The sequence below is a fragment of the Rhinolophus sinicus genome, chromosome 6 (genome assembly GCF_057876585.1).
Source record: "Rhinolophus sinicus isolate RSI-liver-muscle chromosome 6, RSI-T2T, whole genome shotgun sequence".
Taxonomy (NCBI): domain Eukaryota; kingdom Metazoa; phylum Chordata; class Mammalia; order Chiroptera; family Rhinolophidae; genus Rhinolophus; species Rhinolophus sinicus.
In genome coordinates, this window is record NC_142506.1 from 60,186,600 (window position 1) to 60,204,279 (window position 17,680).

A 17,680-nucleotide genomic window follows, 5' to 3' on the forward strand; every position below is an offset into this window, starting at 1 on the left:
AACGAGGACCACAGAACTCAAATCAATCAAATCATTTCTCCACTGTCTCAGCTAACACATTACAGATCTCTGTATACAATATACAAACGTATATAAAATACTTCAGTCCCACAACAATCTATTAGAAATATGCTATTATTTTTATTTTATAGATGAGGATACTGAGACTGAGAAAGTTTAAGTTATTTGCCCACAGTTGGCTTAAAAGAAGAGCCAATATTCCAGCCTTCTGATGAGTTAGGTATAGACTTGACAACTGAAGGATAGACAGTCTACATTAATTATCATTATTGTCTCCTAAAGTTTTTTATTGAGAGAATGAGAGAGTGAATGAATGAATTAGGGAGTTAGCAATGAGATTTCTAACCTGTTGTTAAATTAAACACACACACACACACACACACACACACACACACACACACACTTTCCAAGTGAAGTTGTTGATCTTTAAAAGGAGCAAAAGCGATCATTTGAAATTGCTCAATTTTGAAATCGATTTTATTTGATCCTTCTCTCTCAAATAGACATGCCTTTCTAAGGGCTTGCTTATTCTTGCAACCCATTTTTAGCATTACTAATGTGTTCATGGGGAACCTTCAGGCAATTTAGGAAAAAGACATAGTAAAGGGGCTTATGGGGGTGAGGAGAAGATTGTGCTACGGGACTCTTCTTTCTCTAGGTTTTTGGACGAGTCCTAGCTTTGTCCAAGGAGACAATTCTCTTTGTACAACCCTACTGTGTCAATGGAACGTGTTGTGCTAAAACCTTCAAACTTATCTTCAACTGAAAAAGTGTGCAAAGTTTTTCTTCTTTAGAATTGCTGTTGGGTCGCCGTATTTCTCTTGTTCCTGGCTGTTTCTTTTGCTATATCCTTACCTCCTAAGATTTATTTGGGGAGAATAGTCACACTGCTCTTACCTAACCAAGTTTCTTTCCTTCTTTTCTTGTGTCCCTGCTGTACAGGCAGGCCTGTTAACCCAGTTTTATGATTTGGGGGAGGAGTTTTAGTTCTTTTTAAATCTCTGTGCACTTTGAGGGTCTCCAGAGGGTAGAACAAAGACTCCTGATGCTCGTCATAAATCTCAGTTTGAGTGAAGAGCTGGGATGGGGGGCGAAGGGGAGAGTTTGTGTTTCTCCCTGATTTCACAGGACCCATTTCTGTATTTTTCCTATCAGGAAGGAAGTCTCCAGATGCCAGCTGATCAATAGATACTCGTTTCCCCGCCCCTTACCCACCCCCCCAACAAGACCAAATACTCACTAGAGGAGAGTGACATCCTGGCAAAAGACATACCAAACACAAAGCTTGTACTACCAGCGGTCCTTAAGGCTGCCGGCCCCAAAGCAAAGCGTGCCCTCCCCACCCCCGCACGAAGGTTGAAATTGCGTCCCAGCTGTGGGCATCGATTCTCATCCGTTCCCCACCACTGAGTTCTCCACTGCAAGCTGCAAACAAGCAGCGCACCCTCCGACACCGGGGGACGTGGCTTTTAGAAGTAAGATTGAAGGGCTATTAGAAGGGGCGATGGCTATAACCTAAGGCTGCACGGGGAAACCATGGTAATGAAGCAACACAGAATCAGAGAATGGTGGACCCGGAAAGCTCCGTAGATGCCACCCTGGCCAACCCTTCCTGGTACAGGTGAAGAAACCCAGGTCCAAAGAGGTTAATTGACTTATCCAAGGTCATGTTGTGAATTATTTTCCTTCTGTTTTCCAGGTCATCCTTAAACAACAACAAAATTCAAGCTTTCTAGGAGTTCAGAGTTCATCAGCTATAATAGTTCGAAAGGCTTCAGCAGTATTTAGTGGGAACCTACCGTGAATGCGTTCCCCATGTTATATAGGTGATTGAAAAAAGTAGAAGAGGTTCCTGCACTTACATATTTTACAATTTACTATACTAAATGTTTTGCATATTTTATCTCCTTCAATGCTCCCAATAATCTTAAATGTATCGAAGCAGCGTAGGATAATGGGGGTGCAGACTGAGGCATCCCTGTGATGGTTGTGGGGGCCAAAGGTGAGGGGAACTGTTCGTTTCTGTAGACTTGAGCTAATTGTATTTAATTCATATCTTTCCATGATGCTTGCTAACTTCATATTCTGCTGATCTGCAGTGTTCCCCCCAAAGCAGGGACGTGGGTGCAAGGCTCAGTGGACACCCTTCCTTCAGGATCTTCATTACAGACACAAAAGCATGCATCATCCAACCGGGGTCTGAACAGCGGGTTCAGAAGCCATTTCATTATTTAAATTTCTGATCCGCAGTGTTGTATGAAATACTGTTAAGAACTCTGTGCTATCAGATCTGTGGAATATCAACACACTTCCCAGCCTAAATCTGAAAGGACGGTTCTTTAATAATTTATATGACTGCATTTTCCCCCCTCTCAGTTGTTGCTAAAAATAATGAAATAGACAACCTGCACTCTCAGAGGACGTAACAGGCCAATTTATGATTCTAATTCTCTGTTTGGTCATCTGAAATATACTATTTTAGCAGCTTTATACCTGTAATGGGTATTTCTTAAAAGCAATTCCTATTTGCATGGCTGTTCCATAAATGTTTTGGCTTGAAAGAGAAAGTGTGCCCTTCAAACAAGTTTGCTTCTTTCAGGCTACTTCTGTATGTGAGTTCCTCGGTGGTGACTACCCAGTGTTTTCTGTGATCGTCTTCTCAGGGTTCAATTCATTACCCTGTTCATTATTCAATTTGTTGGGCTTTGAGCACCTGAATAATTGAAAGCTGTGCAAGTATTATAAATTATATTGTCCATGTTCATAATCCCCATTTTAGAGTTTATAGCTTCACTGTAAAAATTCACTGTGTTGGAACCTTACCTACAAGGTCTTTCTATTGAAAACAAGTTAATTTATAAATACATTTTTTTCTTCTCTAAATGCAATATTTATCAAATCTTAACATTTTTCAGTTATGATTTTTATGGCTTTTACTGCCACAGCAAGACCAATGGAAAAAAACTGTTTTACGTGTTCACTTCTTCATTCTTTTTTGCAACCAATATTTATGGAATGACTATTCTTTTGACAGTGGAAGGCAGGGGCTAGGTCAGCCTGTTCTCTTGGAGAAGAATAATAAGGAAAGCCAGCATTGCAGCCCTTTAAGTTATGTCTTCCACTCCCTGGCATTCCAAAACCAAAACAAACAAAGAAACAAACAAAAAGTCCCCAAACCAAATGATCAGCATCCCTGCCTCTGTAGCCTGTGCTCCTGGTTCTACCTCGTCTACCTGGGGCCAGGAACTGGAAGGTTCTCTAGCTTCCTCAGGGCAGGCAACTCAGGTCTTTGCTCTGCAAATGAATATTGGAATACATTTCTCAATGAAAGTAACAGAGTTATGCTTTAAAACGGAGAGAGAGAGAGAGAGAGAGAGAGAGAGAGAGAGAGAGAGAGAGAGAGAGAGAAAGAGAGAGAGAGAGAGAAAAGAAGAAAAGAACTTGTGGGTGAGGTTTCATGGATTGATACCTGAACCGGAAGGGATCCTACAGGCCCAGTCTTGCAGATGCAAATCTAGTAGGGTTTTTAACTTCATCCGCACTGCTTCTGCATTGCTAGGTTGACTGATTCATTGATTGATTTTACCACAACACAAATAGCTTTCCTATTTTCCCCCCTAATTATAAAAAGCAATGCCCATCATTCTCCTTGCAAAAGTGGAAACAATGGACGACGGCATAAAGTAGAAAGGGAAAATCACCTGGCAATGAATTTTTTGGTTCAACAAGAGTTTCTGAAGCACATACTCTGTACCCCTTGGACCTGGGTCAATAGTGGTAAATAATACAGATTTTGGCCCTGCCCTTACTCAGCATAACATTGGTGAAAAACACATAATAAAAAGAATGCAAACAAGGGACTATGTATTATACTTTTATGGAAGGCAAGAACAGAGACTCATGATGGCAAATCAACAGCGGAAACACTACTTAGGTCAAACTGTTAGGCTTGATCTCTCCAGGAAGAGGCACTGTAACGGAGAGCCTTCCAAGCTGCTTTCTATGTGTATGTTTAGACATTTTTATTTTTTACTGAAACAAGATCATAAATGCATATTTTTTGCCACTTGCCCTTTCAATTTAACCGTGTTAATGTAAATCTTCCATGTAAATAAAAATAGATCGAGAGGATTATATTGCAAGAATATATCATAATTTAAAAAATCAATTCTCTATTGATGGATATTGATTTTTATTTTTTTGGCTTCTATATGCATTGCTGAGAGGAACGTCCTTTGACATATTGCTTGGGGTATATTTACCATTGTTTCTCAGCATAAATATCTAGAAATGGTATTTCAGAGTCAAAGAGTATATACACACTAAAAGTTTAGATACACATTGTCAAGATGCCATATGAAAACTTGGACCAGTTTCTACTCCCTGCAAAGTATGTTCACGGGGGAGGCAGAATGGGAGAATGATTTCAGAGGGTAGGTTTCAGAGTTACATTGGGCAGGTGCAAATCTCAGGTCCAGCACTCCTGAGTTATGTGACTTTGGTCAGGTTATATTAGCTCCCAAATCTCAGTTTCCTCATCTAGAATGAGGAGGCATAATGACTTATGAGACTGTTCAGAAGATTCAATGAGCTAGCCGATATTAAGCATTTAACACAATACGTGGTATATGTTAAATGCTCAATAAATATTAGGTATTACTATTTTATACCCTACACCCTTGTCACGACTGGATATTATGATGTGTCCTGCAATATCCTTTCCTTATCCCAAGGCAACCTCTGTCCTGAATGTGTGCTCTTCATTTCCATGCATTTAAAATAAATACAATGTGTAGTGTATAATACAATAGATAGTATTGTTTTTGTGCTTTAATACTTTACATAAATGATGTGCAATTTGGTTATGTTTTCTCAACATTTTATTTGGGAGAGTCAATCGTGATGACCCGTGTAATGATGGTTGAGACTTTTTCACTATTCTATGACTTTGCCCTAGATGAATATACCACTATTTATTCACCGTACTCTTTTTTGTTCTTATCAATTATACCACTATGAACATTCTTGACCAAAGGTGTAAAAAATACATTACCATTCAAATGGTTGTGCCAATTTCTACTCCCGCCAGCAGTGAAGAAAAAAATGTTATATCATTGTAAAACTATTTAACTCGGGAAATCGGTCAACCAACTACTATTTATTGAGCATCTATTATGAGACTAAGGTACATGTCCTAGGCATTGGTGATAGATACAAGAAATATAAGGGCGCCCCTACCATCTGAACTGGAGTAATAGGATAGTACAGTCAAATTCTTTGTGGATGTATACATTTATTGAGTAAACACTACATGCTGGGTACTGTCCCAGGCAGTGGAAATACCAAAGTGATTTAGAAGACAAGATTTGAGATGGAGAGTCATTGGAGGACATCCCAGGGAGAAATGTTATGAGTCACCTGCACATTCCCTCTGCCCTTCTGTGCAATGGTGAAAATACACCACATGGGTGAATGTTCCAGGTACCAAGAAGGGCAACTCAGAAATGAAAATATTTCATATGTGTCAGTAGGTGGCTCAATTATTCAAGGATTTTTTTTTTTTTAATTACTATTGGTAAATTCCAATATCTGAGGCAAAAATATATATTTGAATAAATAGGCTTCTTCATTATTCTAAACACTCATTGGAAGATTCCAGTATTCTGAGTATAGACTTTTGTTTGCTAGAGGAAAAGAAGTGTTATAAGAAGATATAAAAGCTACTTATTTTTTATGGGACTTCTGCATAAATCTTCTATCTATACCATGATCTAGTGACATAAATTTCAGCAGCTTGTTTCTGTATCACCTGCTGTGGAACCAGTGCTGTCCTGAGCAATATCCAGGGTGGAATTGAGCTATTTGCTGGTGTCATAAATAAGAAAGGATGTCATGGCTGTTTTCATTTGACTGAACAGTAATGGAGTTAATTATACTTTCCGTCTCTGTTTTTGATCTGTGTTTCCAAAGTCATCTACGCTTTGGGGAGTTCTCAGATTTTAACTCTTCCCTGGTCTGACCAGATTGCATAGCTTTGGGGATTTCACAGCGATCAATGATGACTCTCTCTTTAAATTTTCACCTTTCCCATTGTGTTTCACATTAATTCTTCTGCAGAGGACTATGACAATTGCCTTGGTTTTATACTTGATATATAACTTTTAATTTGAGCATTTTATATAAGTTATCTATGGAGAAGGAAGGATTTTAGCCCCATTTTCTAGTTGAGACAGGTCTAGGAAAGCTAAGTGACACCTGAAGTATAATTTAGCAATCCAGTGAGATAGTCGGGAATGGATCTGAAATTTTCTTGAGTATTTTTGTGGTGATTAGGAACCATTGTTGAAGTGCAAAAGGGCTTCCATGATTTTTCTGCCAAGCCATTATTAATTGATTGAGTTGAGAGATTATACATATAAGTTAGACAAATACACACACACACACACACACACACACACACACACACAAACATTTGGAGTTATCAGATTAATTTTTTCATTTTTAATGATATTATTTGTATCTACACAACCTTAAATACTCAGATTACTAAACTTGGATGGATACCTTAGCTTTAATTAATTATCCTCCAATTTTTGGTTTGTGTAGCTATTCTCTCATTTAACTGGCATGTAAGCTCCTAAAGAAAAAAAATGGAAGAAAAGTTATTTGTATGTTTTATTCTTATGACAAAAATATTGAAATATTTAGAAATAAGAACATCTTAAATTTTTCATTTTTATTCATTACTGGACAATTCAGATAATTGAAACATGGAAAAACAGCATATCCTATTCTCATATATATGTACACATGTATGCAGATATAATATACATTAAAATAATAAAACAAATTTATAATTTTATGGTTTAATTTGATTTAAAATGTGACTTTGCTCTTTAATAGGTACAACTCTTCTTTGGTAATATTCTCTTGCTAATCAACATCTTCACATGAAAGTTTTTTGATCCGTCTTCCAGGTTGGGACTTGTTTTCAAATATGATGAAAAACTGCTTATTCTTATTCAAATTAAAAATAGTGTAGAAATCCTGACCTAAAATTACTTCATCTTGTCTTTTGTCTCCTGCACAAATGACTTTTACTGCTATTAATCATGCTATTACCGTGATTGCCATCATTTTATGAAGTACCCGTGAGTCAGTTATTTTTCATCATGAAAAGAAATAGGGTAAATTAAAAAGAAATGCACTAAAAGTAGGGCTGAGGATCCTGGAAAGACTCTGTTGAAATCTAGGTGATAAGTTCAGGAGGAATCCACTATAAGATAGAAAAAGATCCTTTAATTTTTGGCCTCAGATTTTCCATAAGAAATGCACGTGATTCTTTTTGTAGGCAGGAGTGTGGGATGGTATTAATTGTCAGACTCTCTGCAGACCTGCCCAGGATAACTTTTCCATCTGGGGGTACTGCATAATGACCCCAATGGACTTCTCTTATCATGGAGAGTTTGGGTAGGAATTTTTGTTGATGATAGTTAGGTTAACCCTGAACTCACCATAGCAGACCCAATTGCTGCTATGGCAAAATCGCTTTGCAAACTGATAAGCAAGCAACCTGGCTGAGATGCTGTACCTTGGGACATACCTGTTCAATGAAACCTCCCGATATTGGAAAAAGAAAAATGTAGGGGTGGAGGGGCAGAGTCGATCAGTATTTTAAAAGGAAAAGTCAACCAACCCCAGGCCCTTCAGTAGCTCCTTACATGGATGAGAGGTGAGTGTCCCTAGCTCTCTAAGGGGCACATGTTTCAACGATGAGATTCAACTTCAGTCATGGTGAAATTTGACACATCATTGACATTTAGGGAAAAAAAAAAATTACAAACTAGAACACAAGCTTGTTGATTTTCTAAGTTGTTTAGGAAGTGGCTTACAAGGAAAATGGCCATTCTCCGTGTGTTTTATGAATGCTATGGAAAGTCCATCCTTTAAAATGAATTTAACTGAGCCACAGCATTTTCCTAAGGAAGGTCAAATTTTCTTCTCTTTGAAGTCTTTCAGGCTCCCAAACTAGTTTGCATATTGAGCTTCCCAGAACGATTTTCAAGTACCTGGAGCAGTTGAGCATGAAGAACACCATTCTTATGTCTTTAGCTACAAATTGGTAAGCAAATGGGCTCCAGAGGCCCGGTGGGGAGGGGCGCACCCCTTAAATCCAGTCTGTTTATTACGGAGGAAGTTCTGATCAAGTTTATAGTGTTAAAGAGTCTAACATATCAAGTCCATTGAAGAGCAGGACAAGCCATTGTAAATATGAACCATCAAAGCATTAGCCATTTCAAAGAAATGAAGCAAATCAATTGTTTTTTAGGAAGGTGCCTTTGAGTTCTCCTTTCTCGGGTTCTGAGTTTCTGTATCAAGTTCACAGGAACGCAACTTGTGCTAACGGGATTTTAGCGAAAGATCTTGGAAGGTCAGTGAGTTGGCCAGTAAACCATAATCTCCCCCAAATCCGTGACAAAACAATCACCTTGCTACTTTAAAGTCATTTAAAACAATTCAGTGATATTAGCTTTAGAATAAAACCAAGGAGCTCAGAGAATGAGTTACTCGGGTTGGTGAGTGTCCTTCAAACAATCAGTTGCTTTTTATTTAACGTGGCATTAATTGCTTATCCCTCCAAAATAGGTTAAGCTTTATTAAAGTTGATATATGTGTCAGATGCGTGTAGACATAGAAATATTATTTTTTGAAATCAAAACACCCTTGGTAAATCTGTTGGAACTTTGTGTTCTGTAAAATAATTTCAGCTGCAAGGAGGAAGCTGAATGTGGTTTCTATAGAAGCCACAAGGTAGTGATTACTATAGCACGGTCTTATGATTTCTTCTAACACATTAATCGAATGTCTTCTATGGAGCAAACCCGGAACTAGATACTCTCACATGTTATCTCATTGAATGTAAATATTATCAGCCTCCGTCCGCTGTGGGCATCTAGTGGTCGGGATCTTGTTTCATAAATCTTTGCTTATCCTTAGAATCTAGCAAAGTGCCTGGCATGTAATAGCTCCTCACAATCTTTCTGTTACGTAACTACAAATATATGTAGTTAGCTTTTATAAAAATTAACTTCTGGGCTGAGAATTTGAATTCAAGATAGTTAATCCTTTGGAGAAGGCAAAAACAAAGGGATAAACTACAGAATTTTCCCCCCAGTGTGGTCACACCAAAATTCTATGGTGTTTTAGACAGAACTGTTACTTTTAAATTGGGAGGGACTGAAATGCAAGAAATACATTTTGCCTAAACGTTATATTTGTATTTAAAAAGTTATTCAGTATAAATATTTACCAGCAGTGAGGTAGAGAGTTTGGTGTATTTCCATGTGGCTAGAAGTCAGTGGGGCAGTCAGCTAGATTCAGGTAGGGTGGGTAGCAGGAAGCTTTGTGGAGGACTGTAAAACCTGCTAAAAGATTGGCTTCCCCAACCCCCACCTCAAGGCCTACAGGACCTTTTCAAAAATTTGCCTGAAGGAACAGCTTGATCTGAAGAGCATTTTGGAAAGAGTCTTTGGCGGCAGTGTGGAGAATGCATTGGACACCAGTTTGGGCTGCTGTATGGTAGTCAAAGTGGGAAGAGGGAGAAATGAAGGGATTTGAGAAAAAAGTTATGAAAGAAAAGGTTCCCATAGGACTTCCAGATTTCTGAGGTGGGCCATGACGAGGAGATGGAGTTATAGTCTGTACAGATGTACCCCCAACAACGAAATCATCTAACAACGCATTTCTCAGAATATGTCCCTGTCTTTAGGCGATGCATGACTGTATATTGATTTCTAGGTGAGTCACTGTCCATTTGTCCAATATATCTGTATTGCATAGGCAGAGCTTCAGTGTTTGCGGCTGATGGAGCTGGAAAAAGTCAGTGAAACCTGTGGAAGTACTCGGTATACTCAGATACAGCTATTGTGATCCACTGTGGTGAGTCGATAATAGCACAATATCTTGGATGATTTATTAAAACTAACTCCTAGCTGATCCTGGTTGCTAATACACACTCGATTCAATATCTCAGCCCATCTTAAATCATTTCCTTATCTAGATGGTAGAATTAGCAAACATAACAAGAGGAACTAATGAAAAATGATTTTTTAAAATCGTGTGACATATGTCTCTCTAGTTGGTACTTGAATCAGTACAAATGAAATTTTAGTGTCCAGTATAAAAGGTTGGAGGTCATTAAATTTACATCTATTCTTTGTAAAAGTCCATGACTTAAAAAAAATATCTAGTCTTTCCTTTTTCCTGAAGGAGATATCAAAAGATGTGTCTCAGTGATTTCTGACTATGTGACTATAAAAAAAGACTTAAGAGACTTGGATTTTTGCCAATAAATCATTCCTCTCCGTTATTGGCTATTGTCTATTTTGTGAACTCTGGCTTAGCCACAAATACTCTAATAGCATAAAACCCTAATTTAGTAGACGATGCTAATAAGAGAAATGTCTCCTACATTCTACAGGTAATGAAATACTCTTTCAGGTAACATTATTAGGGTGTTTGCATTTTTTTTTTTTTTTAATTTTCACTAACATCCAATCGTCCTGAATGAATTGAGATCCAAGAGTAGTTAATGTACAATTATCTGACACACATACACAGCTAACAAGTATAAAATATTTGCATTATGCTCCATCCATCAGATATATGTTATTTCTTATGTTCATTATAATTGTAGCCTCAAATGGCAGTGGCAATTAAAAGGGTGAAGATACTGGTATGCAAGCACTCGTGTGGTAATGAGCGCTTCCAGAGTCATCTGGTTTCCACATAGTAATGGAGAATTTAAAATATTATTTGTCACCTTAAAAATACATGAATGATTCTTATCACTTAGAATATAAGAATAAACTAACGTGACAAATGAATTACTTTTATCACAGGGAATGGGTGGGGTAAAAACATGCTGTTTCCAGTTCTAGCCGAGTAGTCCTTTCTACCAGAAAGAGTTTCCTGAACATTCCTGTTTGGCTGATGGCCCCTCCTCTGTCTCTCATAACCCATAACCGTTTGTAAACCTTTTTGTAGCTCTGATGAATTGTGTGGAAATTATCTGTTTTTTCTAACTCACGGGCCTGTATTTGTTATTTTTGTATGTCTGGTGCCTAGAAAAATCCTTGCTGCATATGTACTCAGCAAATATTTATTGAATGAACCCAAGGGGCAATTTTTACATATTATATCTATGAAACCAAGTATTATTTGAAAATAGATAAATTTCCATAAGCGTCTTAGAGCTTATAAAATAGAAGCATCTCTAAACGGTTTTCCCCGTAAGTGTTTTGGTACTATGTGATTACATTTTAGAAGTAGCAGGTGATGAGTCAACCTGCAGAATGAGGGGGAGTGAGAAGAAGGTCTGATGAGGGGAGGCTGGTTAGTGTTGATATGGAATGCACAGGATGACAAAAACTCAAAGTGAGATGGGCTCATGTGTACCTGTAAGGACACCCCAAGGGCTCAGTTACTATGGGCTTCAGAAAGCGATAGTACGGATTCACTCAGAACGACCAGCTCTGTGCTCTATATTGAGAATCCCCGCTTCTTCCTACCCCTAAATCTACAAACACGCCGTATGATAGACCCAAGTCACTCCTAGTGCTCTCACGCTATCACATTGGTGTAACCCTAACTAGAAGCGGATGAGAGAAAATGTCTGGGCTCATCTTGCATGAATCTTCTTTTTTGCTCTCTCTCATCACCTTGATTCCGTATTTTCTATTGATTTTTTTTCTCCTCTGTAACCTGTACTGGGACATCTGTTTTCTTGTATCAGGAATTTTACTAATGGTGGAAGAAATTCTTGTTCTTTTTGTGTAACGCTGTTTAAACTGAGACTGTGAGTAGAGTCTTTTTCAATAATTTGTCTCTTGGGTTGTTAATGGCACAGGACAGGAAAGACTTCTGCAAAATTCTGGCTGTGGTTATTTTATTAGGTCAAGACTGGCATCTCTGTCGGTTGAAGGGTGACCTCTGTAATTCTCTGATCTAGGGTTTCTTAACCTGGGGTCCCTCGGAGAGCGCTGGGAACCCACAAAGTGTACCCACAGTTAGATATGTGCATTTTTCCAGGTGGAATGCCCCTAACTTTCCTCAGCCTCTCATAAGGGTCAGTGCAAACCACAGTGAACCTGGTATCACGGCCTCCTGGCCCGAGCTGCACTTCCAGGGGTGGGGGGGAGCTTCCGTGTACCTCTGTTTTCATAGAGGAGCTTCCTGTTGCATGTGACCTAATGCAGGCCCATCCCTTACAATTCAGAAGTATGGACATTTTTTAGGCAGCAGCAGCAGCAAATTTCCTTTCGATGCAAGTTCTAAGTCCCACGATTTTGTCTTTACTTGTAAACAGACTGAAAGGACCCCGTGTACTGGATCCAACAGGGAGTGAGAAGAAGTCAGGGTCCTCATGGAGCTTATTGTTCAGAATCGAAACTCCAAGCCAGATAGTAGAAGGAAGGGCAAATAGGCATTTAGTGAAGTTGGGGCTGAAACGCTGGAGAGCAGTGGAGGGAGACAGAGACTCCAGAAGAGGATGGGATGGGAGAAGGACGGCGAGTATGGGGGGACAGCTGAGCTGTCTATCCTTGCGAGGATTCCCCCTCATCTTCAATGCAGTTGTAATACTGTATTGCTCTTGTGAATACAAATCGTCTCCCTCGCCTTACCCCACCCTGATTCTCCAAAGACCACCGTTTTTAACTATTTCTGTTTTAGTTCTTCATGCCTTGGTTTTTGACTTAACAACTGGTAATAGCATCTTCCAATGCCCCATCATGACAGATAAGGAATTTAATTCCCTGACAACTTTCATCTTTCCTCACTTCTGATTTCAGTTACTTTCTCTCTCTCTCTCTCTCTCTCTCTCTCTCTCTCTCTCTCTCTCTCTCTCTCGTACTTGTAATGGTTATTCTTACCACTTGAAATAATTGACTTAAGCCTGTAGTTTCTATTCTGTGAACTTTTGACCATATCTTCTGCATAATAGAAGGTGCAGAAAACTCTGCTCCTCCACCATCCTGCACCTCAGTTTCCCATCAGCACCTCTGAACTTCTCTCAGCTGTGGCCTGACTTGATACTGTCAGAGTTTACTTCACAGAAGTGTGTCCACGGGCTCTATTTTAGGTGTTCCATGCTGCCCTTCTTCTTGACCAACTTTGGCTACAAATGGAACTCTAGATTCAAAGTCATTTTCCCTTAGAAATTGAAATATTTTTTCAGTGTTTTCTACCTAAATACAATATTACTAATAAAAACTCTGTTCCTTATTTAATTCTTACTTCTTCATAGATAATACATTTTTTGGTATGTATTATGACATTTTCTATAGGGACGAGTATGATACGATCAATCTATCTATATATTTATGGATTATCTATGAATCACCTATCTATTATCTATCTACCTATCTTTATCATCTATCTATCTATCTACTATCTATCTATCTATCTATCTATCTATCTATCTATCTATCTATCATCTATCTATCTATCTATCATCTATCTAGATATATCTCCTAATTAGGAATTTAATGAGCTTTTTCAATATGAAAATCATGTTTCTCTTCAGCTCTGGAAAATTTTATTCACTTGTTTGTTTGTTATTTAGCTTTTCTTGTTTTAGTTTCTGGGTTTTATAAAAAATTTTTTTGAAACTCCTTTTGAATGTATATCAGATTTCCTTAATTCCTTTTCCGTAGCTCTTAACGTTTATCCACCTCATTTTCACCTCATCAGCTCCAAGAGTACAGATACTGAGTTGTATTCACTGCAATTTCTTCATCCCTTGCCTGACTCAGAGTAGTTACAAGATAAATGCCTGTTTAACAAAGGAGTAAATGGATGCATTTTTCTGTCCCTTGTCTTTCTGCTCTACGTTCTGGAATGTTTTTAGCCTTAACTTCCAGTTTGGTGTGTTTTTTTTTATCATATTTTGATTTCAGTAATCGTATTTTTAATTCACTAGAGCTCATTCATTTCCCCCCATTGGTCTTTTCTCAAAGAAGCTCGTTCTTTTATGAATTGCAGAATTGGCTCAGCTCTCTGTGAAGATACTATTTGGAAATTTGTAAACTTTCTCTCCTGTTCTCTGAATGTTTCCTTTAGCATCTGTTTATGCTGTTTGATTTCTTCAAATCATATCGTGGTTTTGACTCTCAGTATAGTTGAATGAAAGAATGGTTTATAAATATAGAGAGTTTGAGTGGATTTCCTCTGATTCTTTGTATTTGTTTCCCTCAAAATATGTGTTAGTTGAGAAAGGTTTGACTGAGTACAAAGTTGCTTAGATGATGAGTGATGATAGAAATCTCAAGCCAGGTGTGCATGAGGACAGTGCTTCTCAAACTTGAATGAACATTACCAGGGGGACTTGCTAAGATGCAGATTCTAATTACTCTAATTCAGCATGTTTGGGGTGGGCCTGGGAGTCTGCATTTCTAACTTGCTCCCAGATACCTTTGGAGCTGCTCTGAGGATCTACTACACTTTGAGTAGCATGGCCCGAGCGATGCTCCAGCTTCTTTCTTAACTTTGAGGATTTTCCTAAAACAGTTATGGCCAGGCATGTAGATTATGGAATCTACTTTATTCCTGTTCATTGTAGAATGAATGTGGCGGTTGATTTGGATGATACTTGGATATATTTCACATGAGTCATCTAATGATGTTTGTGGCATAACACAATAAGCACCAGGGGGAAACAAAGTTGTTTTAGTTCAGCAATGATGTCTTCTGGAAACATGTATTCCATGGACCCTAACAAACCCTTATCTCTGAAGCTGGGACGCTGGATGGCAGAATAATAAAGGGAGCAGCTTTTGTTTAGCCAAAGCCAACAATGTCTACCTTCATTTGGAAACTCACGATTTTATAGAAGAAGCTGATACATACACTGCACGTGTATGGAAAATGCACACTATAGGGTTAACACTGAGTATGTGGGCAGCTAAAGTACATGCCACTTTTGAGAATAAAAATAGTGTGTACCTTATTAAAAGCCGTCTGACAGGGTCAGCAGCCAAGTCACAGAATACCTACCAAGAACAATTTCAATTTTAATGGGTTTTACTATGTATTTCATAAGCATGCCCATTGAAATTGAGTCATCAAAGCTTCCCAGTTCCTCCAAGACAGATTTTAGCCTGAGAGCTTGGAATAATTATCCCACTGGATGTTGGCCTATGTCGCTATTTCAGCCTCGTTCATCACTTCAAACAGATACATACTCTGCCTGCTAATTTCTTCCGATGGATTAGCTGCTCTCACTTGTCTATCTTTTTTTTTTTTATTTCTGGGGGGTGAAATATTGCCTTCTTCCCATGTTTTAATAAGCTGAGCAGGCATGCACCACTGCACAGCTCCTGACTCCTATTTCTTTCAGCTCAGAGAATGATCTTCTGGGGGAAGAGCTAGATGTGAAGGTGAAAGTGTGACCATCGCTACCTGCAGCCTAATACCAGCTGCTTTAAACCAGAGCTGAAAGCACAGTTCTGAGCTGAGCTGGTCTCCCCTTATCTGCTCCTCATGCATTCTCAGCAGCTCTCCCTCCACTGTATTGCTGTATGACTTATCTTCTGCTCCTTTCGGACTTTGATCTTCATTCCCACCCCACCGCCCTGTGTCACCTCTGCTCTACCTGGGCACCTCCCATTAGGAAACCACAAAGCACAGACCTATTCATGGCAAGATAGAACTGCCTCTGTTCTTCACAATAATTAAGCTTTTGAATTCAGGGGTTCAATGATTTCTTTATTCTCTACACTCTCCGTGAGAACAGCGTCCCACATGCTGGAATATCTCTCCTTCTCAGGTAGGTGGTTAAAATGCCGGGATCCTGGTAACAAACCAACCAAGGGTTTAATCCTGCCTCTGCCATATAGCAGCTTTGTGATTTGAGGTAAGTTACTGAACCTCTCTGAGCTTCAATGTTCTCGTCTTCCTAAGAGAGACAAGTAAAAGAGATACTAGAGATAAGAAAAGAGAAAAGAGAGATAAGAATTTCATTCTAGGATTGTAGTGAGAATTCACAAGTGAGACCATGTCTACCTACCACAGCGTAGGCAACTCAGCACGTGGAACTTACTAGGTTTTCTTTGCCCTGGTAACTTAACAAATGGACTTTCCCCCTTGTACTTGCTGTTCCCCTCAATTAGCTACCAGGGCTTTGAGCTTTGCAGTGGATCCTAAATAAAAACAGACAGAATGAAAGCAGAAGCTGAGGAGGCTTGCTCAAGCCACGCACAAGTCTAGTCTAATGTTTGCAGCCATCTTCGTTGAAAAGGTGTCTGGAGCTCTGCAGCCTGTGTGACCCCACTAAACGCTCTCCCACGATCCCATCTGAGCATCTTGACAGTGGTTTGAGTGACAACATGTTTGTCCTGATTGAAAACAGGAAACGGACAGGAGAACCCAAGGTAAAGAGGACAGTGGCTGGTCTGCTTCCTCAGATAAAGTCTTCAAAGTGATAAAGGCAGAGGTAATGGAGGCTCAGTCTTCTAACCCTCAGAAAAGGCCAGGCTCCCGAGAGCTGGCAATTTGAGGAAAAGCTTCTTCTTTGACTCTCGGCCCCAGAACTATAATGTATTTGCTGATAAATTGGAGATAGATAATTTTTATCCAGCTCAGGAGGAAGTGTGAAAGACAGTAATTGGTAATTCTTAGAGAGAGTGGTTCAGCTCTCAACTCACTCTCAAGAGAGTTTTTGGAAATGTGATATCATTTGGAATTATATTAATAAGAGCCCTGCCTGGCTTCAGAAACGTGGAATTGGTTAGAAGTTTTTTTTTTTTTTCCTCCTTCAGAAACATAAAGCATCCATACTCTTCATTTACACATAAATTATATAAGTGGATAAAATCCTTATCATTAGAGAATGACCTTGATGTTAGGACACATTGATATGATAGGTGATGTTCTTTGAAATTTTGCAAATTTTTGACATTAGTTATGGTTCAGTGCCAGTTTCAAGATCATTAGTGTTGAGTCAAATACTTTTGTACTCACAAGGTAGTAATTAAAATGACGTTTCCAACTATTTATATGTATTTCACCCAATGAGATTTTCTATATACACATGTATGTATAGTTCATCTTGAATTTCAATTTGTCATTCTTTTTGTGGTCTCTCTTTTCCTTCTCCCATTTGTTGGATAATGAGTAAAGTGAAATGGAGAAAGCATATCGATACTGGTAAAAGGCTTAATCCAAAGATCTAGATAGAGAAATTCATCTGTCCATGGATCTTTTGTTCACCTCATTGAGGAAAATTCCCAGGGTATATGTTGCTTTTTTTACTTTTATTTTTTTTCTTTCCCACGCCCACTCCTCCCGGCCAATGGAACAAACAATTTGAAACAATTTAATTGTCTTAAGAAATAAAACTAAGTGTCAGACAATGGCTGGAGCGTTATTTATTATTGTTGAATTTTTAGGCTATTTCCAAACTTTGGCTGTTATAAATATATGTTTGTAGGTATCATTCAATTTTTTTCTTTCTTTCTTTCTTTTTTGAATAGTGTTCCAGAAGTCATATTACTGGGTCAAAGGCTGTGTCCTTTTATGAATTTTTACTTCCCATTTGCTTTCCAGATAAGTCGTATAGAAGTGCACTCTCCCTGGAAGGGCCTGAAGATACCGGATGATT